Source organism: Pelobates fuscus, chromosome 5 (genome assembly GCF_036172605.1).
Source record: "Pelobates fuscus isolate aPelFus1 chromosome 5, aPelFus1.pri, whole genome shotgun sequence".
Classification (NCBI taxonomy): Eukaryota; Metazoa; Chordata; class Amphibia; order Anura; family Pelobatidae; genus Pelobates; species Pelobates fuscus.
In genome coordinates, this window is record NC_086321.1 from 266,787,689 (window position 1) to 266,795,214 (window position 7,526).

Below are 7,526 nucleotides of genomic sequence, written 5' to 3' on the forward strand. Positions count from 1 at the left end.
CCCCCATACACACACTGCCCCCCATGCACACACACTGCCCCCATACTGCCCCCATACACACATACTGCCCCCATACACATACACTGCTTCCCATACACATACACTGCTCCCCATACACATGCACTGCTCCCCATACACATACACTGCCCCCCATACTACCCCCTTATACACACACTGCCCCCATACTGCCCCCCATACACATACTGCCCCCCCATACACACACATTGCCCCCCATACTACCCCCTCATACACACACTGCCCCCATACTGCCCCCCATACACACATACTGCCCCCCATACACATACTGCCCCCCATACACACATACTGCCCCCCATACACATACTGCCCCCATGCACATACACTGCTCCCCATACACATACTGCTCCCCATACACACATACTGCCCCCCATACACACATACTGCTCCCCATACACACACACTCTACACACATACACTACCCCCATACACACACACACTGCTCCCCAAACACACACACTGCCCCAATGCACTGCAGCCCCATACACACACATTGCCCACACTGCAATACTCACACACACTGCAACTGTTACACACATACTGTCCCACACATACACTGCATCCCTGACATACACTGCCGCCCTCACTCACACACTACAACCTTCACACACACACACTGCTCACACACTGTCCCCCTCACACACACACACACACACTGCACCCCTTACACATTGCACCACTCACACACACCACTGCTCCTATACCCTACTACAGCCCCATTTCCCAGCAGACCTCAGGTAAGTTGTCAAACTGTTCTTAAACAGTTTGACTACTTATTCTGGGAGGGGGTCCCGACACTATTGACACCATAACCACTACACTGAGCTGTAGTGGTTATTGTGTCTGGATTATTTCTTTAAATAATCTACAAGTGCCCCTCCCGAGATCAGGCTCTGGATCCGCCACTGCCTGCATGTCTGGTGAGTATGCTTGCCATGCAACAACTTGGATGTTTTCAGCTTCCAGGAATTGTGTACAGATCCTTGCAACATGGGGCTGTGCATTATCATGCTGCAAAATAAGGTGATGGTCGTGGATGGATGGCACAACAATGGCCCTCAGGATCTCATCACGGTATCTCAGTGCATTCAAAATGTCATCAATAAAATGCACCTGTGTTTGTTGTTCATAGAAACATAGAAACATAGAATGTGACGGCAGATAAGAACCATTCGGCCCATCTAGTCTGCCCAATTTTCTAAATACTTTCATTAGTCCCTGGCCTTATCTTATAGTTAGGATAGAAAATTTTACAGCAGCCTTTTTGGTTCGATTTAGACAAATAGTTGCAGCAAATATCCTTTGTAGTTTGTTTCTGAATTTGAAATGGGTTGAGTAGAATACGAATAATGAAAATTTTCCAAGAGATCAATAATACTTTGTAATGTTAAAACCATCAGTGTCAGTTGAATACACCATGTACCAGGAGTGGGGTTTGAACCCACACGGACATTTGTCCATTGGATCTTAAGTCCAATGCCTTAACCACTCGGCCATCCTGGTGCTACACTTTCATAACATACACCTGCCCATACCATAACCCCACTGCCACCATGGGCCACTTGATCCACATCGTTGACATCAGCAAACCGCTCACCCACACGACGCCATACACGCTGTCTGCCATCTGCCCTGCACAGTGAAAACCGGGATTCATCTGTGAAGAGAACACCTCTCCAAAGTGCCAGATGCCATCGAATGTGAACATTTGCCCACTCAAGTCAGTTACAACGACAAACTGCAGTCACGTCGAGACCCCAATGAGGACCCCGAGCAAGCAGATGAGCTTCCCTGAGATGGTTTCTGAAGTTTGTGCAGCAATTCTTTAGTTATGCAAACTGATTGTTGCAGCAGCTGTCCGGGTGACTGGTCTCCGACAATCTTGAAGGTGAAGATGCTGGATGTGGAGGTCCTGGGCATATTTAGGCAGATTTGTGAGAAATACGCCTTTTGTGTACATAGAAAAAGTCTTAGATCTTTTAGTTCATCTCATGAAAAATGGGGGCAAAAACAAAAGTGTTGTGTTTAGAATTTTGTTCAGTGTATATGGGGCACCAGATATGTTTTCTATAATATGTACAAATGTATATTTCATTTTCTATATTGATATCTTGAAGAGATGAATTTCCAAAGATATGTATTACTTCTGGTGATTACAGATTATTTGTATCTATGCCAACATTATACTAAATGAATTTAGATTACATATTGTCTCATTTATTTCATGTTTACTTTTGATTAGGGATGTGGGTTGTTCATGGAACCACTATCTTTAATTTTTTTTCTTATTGGACATTAGATTATGTGAGATCACAGTTTATTGGGTGGGTTCTGTACAGCAGTGTTAAATTTGGTGGGAAATTTAGTTTTAGTCAAAGTAATTTGACTAAAAAGACATTTTAGTTTTAGTCGTATTTTAGTCATCTGAATTGTTTTAGTTTTAGTCGACTAAATCCACAGTAGATTTTAGTAGACTAATTCTCCAGTAGATTTTCATTGACATGACTAAAATCTAATGGGTTTAATTAAAGCCTTTGTCTCTTTTGCCCCTTCTCCAGCCCCTCTGTGTCTTTTTGTGTGCTCCCGGCCTCTTTAGGTGTTACTCTCCCAAGCACTGGTCTGTTTCTTTTGCCTCTTCCCCAGTTCCTCTGTTATTTTGTTATTTTTGGCAGCAAATTTCAATTTAGTTTTAGTCATAGTTTTTTGCCATTTTCATTTTTGTCATATTTTAGTCATCTGAATTGTTTTCATTTTAGTCTAGTTTTAGTCAACTAAATCTCAAAAATATTAGTCGACTAAAATTTGACTAAAATTGTTAGTCGACAAAATTAACACTGCTGTGCAGCCTTCATTGTGGTTGCCCATTCTATTCCTCTATCCAAGGAGCTTTTTGGCCATTTGTTCTACCCGTCATGCCGGACTGAGCTCGAGGTGACATCACATATGTGTGATGACGTTGGACGTCACACAGATGAAATGACGTTGGTTGTTAGAGCGTTCGGGGTGGTTGTCTCCTTCTTTCAGCCCTAGCTGATGTGGTCCAGTCTATTCCCCTTCCTTGGACGATGGATGCGGTTACATTACGTATGTGCAATCATGCAAGACGTTAGATAGTGTACATGGGAGTCGTGATTGAGCTTAGAGGTTAGTGTAGGGAGCTGAATCTAACCTAATTAACTCTCTCAATCTTCCCCACACCCGTTTTTTATTTGGGTTAAGTTTTATTGCACTTATTAGGGTAAATAAGTGAGAACTAGTATCAGTTAGTTTGAGATCCCCCTTTAGAAAGGCTGTGTGCCAGAATGTTGGGGGAATTATTATCTCCTGCTCTAGGAAAATGAGCACTTTATATTGAGGTTCTTGTGGTTACATACTGTTTGCATTCCTATACTGTATACTTACACTTTGTATTCTATACTTGCACTTTGCATGATTTTACTGTTTTATGGTATGAAAAAATCCCTTATATGCAACTACTTTTTGTGTGCTTTGGGTGTGTTCATTACATTGTTTTGCTCTACAGAATCTTGTTTTCTGCAAAAACTCAAACATAACATAACACTTTTTTTTAGTTTGAACAGTAGCCTATTTTGTGTTACCATATTGAATACCTTGGCAAAAACCAAGTAGATAACATTTACTGCAATACCACAATCTATACTTCTACTTACTTCTACATAGAATGCAATTAAGTTAGTTTATAGTCATCATGTCCTTCAGCACAGCAGACCCTCTTTTGTTTAGGTGAGATCCATCATGGTTATAAAGATTATGTTCAAGGAAAAAAAATCAGCCCAGTACTCTTAATAGCCAAAACCCACCTTCCCATACATTAACTATGGCCACACATTAATCTCCCTAATATCCTGCAACCTTTCTACCGTAGTGCAGGGCTGTAATGGTATTAATATAATGATTTATGTCATAAAATAAAGCATAATGAGGTAACGGTTTTGTGGCACAACGAGTGAGCAGTGCGTAGGATTCCTTAAGCCATGTGCTTCTGGCAATAACATCACAGGCCTGCCTACTTAGGAATACCCCGAATAAAAAACAGATATAGGAAGGATTCAGGCTCTCTTCTGCTCTCCCCTTGACTCCCTAAAAATGTAGCAGTTGACTGTTTAGCCCCAGCCCCAGAGGCTGGGGCCTGTGTAAGTTTGTTCATGTTTTGTATTGTACAATGTGATTCCATTGTAACATTTAGCATCTGCTATAGCCTTTTGTAAGTAATAGGTTTTATTTTTGTATTGTATAATTATTGTAGTAAATTGACATTCTGCTAGATACTTGATATTATAATTATATTAAATCTACATTTATTATTACAATGGTTTGTGTATTTTTATCCACATATTCAACCATAATACCAAGAAATATAAACATATTAATGTTGTTACTTATTGCTTAATTATTATATATTAAAAGATTAATATTAATTGTTTAAGTCATGGCCACAACATTTTGGTGACGAAGATGGGATAATGCAATTAATACCATTACAATGGCACAGGTAATATCTCTGAAAATACTATCTTGGAGGTCCTTTTTTCGTCAATGTTCTTCAATTTTCTTCCTATTTCCCTGAACCCATTCTTTAGGACCCTTCATATTCCATGGACCATGAGAGCCAGGTCATCCCTAGCCCTTCCCAATATTCCATCCATTATTTACTAATGAGTTTAAAAGCAAAGTAGACTTGTGCAAACATATACATAAAGTGACAATCAATAAAATACAATCCAGAAATTTAATCACACCTATAACTCATAAATGTAAAAGCAAAAAAAGTGATTTTACATGCAGGTCTTTGCATACTTATATATATTTTATTTATTTATTTTATATGTCTGCATAGACCTGCATGTAAAAGTACTTTTTTTGCTTTTACATTTATGAGTTATAGGTGTGATTACATTTCTGCATTACATTTTATTGATTTACACTTTATATATAAGTTTGCACAAGTCTGCATGTGTAAGCACTTTGGATAAATAAGTTAACTATTTTTAGATATAAGAAAATTTTCATTAAGAGCTCCACCATAACAACACACACATTGCGACTAGTGCAGTGTGTCTGAGGGGTTTAATGTGTCTGAAGGGGGGAATGTGTGTGTAAGTGGTGCAGTGTGCGAGCGCTTCAGTGTGAGTGAGGGCTGCAGTGTGTGAAGGGTTCAATGTTTGTGTGAGGTTGCAGTGTGTGTATGTGAGGGGTTTAATGTGTGCATGAGGGTTGTAGTGTATGTGAGAAATGTAGTGTGTGTTTGTGGGGGGTTTCAGTGTGTGGGGGGATTGCATGTGTGTGTGAGGGATGCAGTGTTTGGGAGGATTAAATGTGTGTAAGATGTGCAATGTGTCTATGAGGGGTGCAACATGTGAGGGGTGAATGCAGTGTGTGTGAGGAGTTCAATTTGTGTTTGAGGGGTGAAGTGTGTGTGAGGGGTGCAGTGTGTTTGTGTGTGTGTGATGGGCTGCAACGTGTTGGGGGTGCAGTGTGTGAGAGGGTGTGTTATAGTGTAATTTAGAAATAAACAAAGATGTTTAAATGTCTATCTGTTCCTGTCCAAATTAAAGAAAATTAAATTGCGTATATACGCTGAAGTAATTCAGACTGACACACGGAGTTCAGGTTAAAATAACTTTGAGGAAATTTATTGGCAAGTGAAGCAAGAGCGGGCTCGCAGGCCCTTTTAAGAGGCATTTTGCGTCATCATTGATTATCAAGATATCAGTAAATAAACATCATTAATTGGATTAATTGTTAAGTGTCTGTGTTAGTGTCCACCTATCAATATAATTAATTGGCTCAAAAACTAAGTGGTTAGCTAAGTGTCCACCCACCAATAGGTGGTATTGTTCTGGACACGGGTGGGGACAGAGGGCTCAAGCGCCATCTTCCCTAGCATGAGGTTTACTCGGTGGAAAGGGGGGCTTGAGCGTCATTTTACACAGTCAGTGATGTCAGGTCTTGTGGTCAGGTGCAAGGTTCTCTTATGAATAGAACATTTCATTAGTACAGTGTTCTCATGGCCTTCAAATTATACTATGTTGCAAGTTAAAGGAAATTCAGCAATTCCTGGGTTAGTCATGTCTTTATAGAAAATACAGTCTCTGTTCATTGTATTAAATGTGCTGGGAAACTCTGTCATGTAATGTAGTTTGAAATGGATTAAAATGGAGGATCTGTCAGGTAATGAGGACAAAATGGAGGGTTTGTCACAGTGTGAGGTTAAAATGGAGTTAGTACAATAATTCAATACAAGTTCAATAAAGATTTTTAATAATTCTACATCAGGTGTAGTGAGTGTACTCATTGTGAGGTATTGTGGGGTCAGATGGGAGCAAAGTAAATATGTGTGTGTGTATATATATATATATATATATATATATATATATTTATTATTAATTAAATAAACATTATATCCCCCTCCCTTCATACCTTTGGCCAGGGATGGGGGACATTATAAACCCTGGTGATCTAGTGGTGAGTGAACTCTGCAGCTCCTCAGGCTTTACCATGATAACTGGGGTAATGCCCTGACCTCTTGAGATGAAGATCCCTAGCTGCAGGCCAGAGTCATTGGGTCCTCCCCTCTCCTCTCCGAATTGAAGTGCACGCAGATCTCTGTTCTCCCCTATCGGCCTCGGCCCATGGCCATTGTGGCCCACCCAAAAGCCTAATCCTAACAGCTATAATGCAAGACACAATATTCATCAGTGTAATACTACCATGTATTCATGTCATGTATTCTTTAAAATATTTAGTCTTTTCATTGTTTACATAGGTTAGCAATTGCAGTTGCAACACAATTGGATAATGTGTTGCACATCGTAAATCTTATAATTGTTTTTGTCTATTTCCACCTTCAAATAGGAAGAATGGCATACAATAGAACACAGACAAATATCCCAAATTTCAAACTATGGCAAAAGAAGTAATGCATATGCTATGAAACCAAATCATGTGACTAATATATGTAAAACCAATAAAGTGAGGGGAATTGTGGGCAACTAAGGTTATATTTAGGCCACCTCTATCCAAGTGAATGAGTTACAGAAAGTAGAAAAGTATAGTGGGAAATAATCAGAGAAAAGCAGAAATCCAGACTTTATGAGGCAGTCGTGAAAAAAAAAAAACAGTCCCCATCTATAACACATAGGTTTTAAAGTTCCTAATTGTTGTTCATATTTGAAATATATAATATACAGGGGTACCAGATTTTATTGTGAGCTAGTAGAGTGTTGTGATGGAGCTCCTGTACTCCGAACAAATCTTAACTTGAGTGTCTCTGGAGCTCTTTTCTTCCAGTCAGGTATTATCTGCTCTGCCTATTCCTCTGCAGCTCTCCTTCCAGACAGGTATTATCCCCTTTGCCTATTCCTTTGCAGCTTTCCTTCCAGTCAGGTGTGCACCTCTGCCTTTAATGTGATAGCTCTTGTCTTTATAAAGACACTTGTGACTCTCAGGCCTAGCTCTCTTTTTGATTT

The 7,526-nt window shown here is 39.8% G+C and overlaps 1 non-coding gene across 1 annotated transcript; it reads right to left on the bottom strand.

Moving 5' to 3' along the window:
• Positions 1-1,456: 1,456 nt before the first annotated feature.
• Positions 1,457-1,539, bottom strand: TRNAL-UAA (transfer RNA leucine (anticodon UAA)). Its single transcript has one exon. It is a non-coding gene; the product is annotated as a tRNA-Leu (tRNA).
• Positions 1,540-7,526: the final 5,987 nt, after the last annotated feature.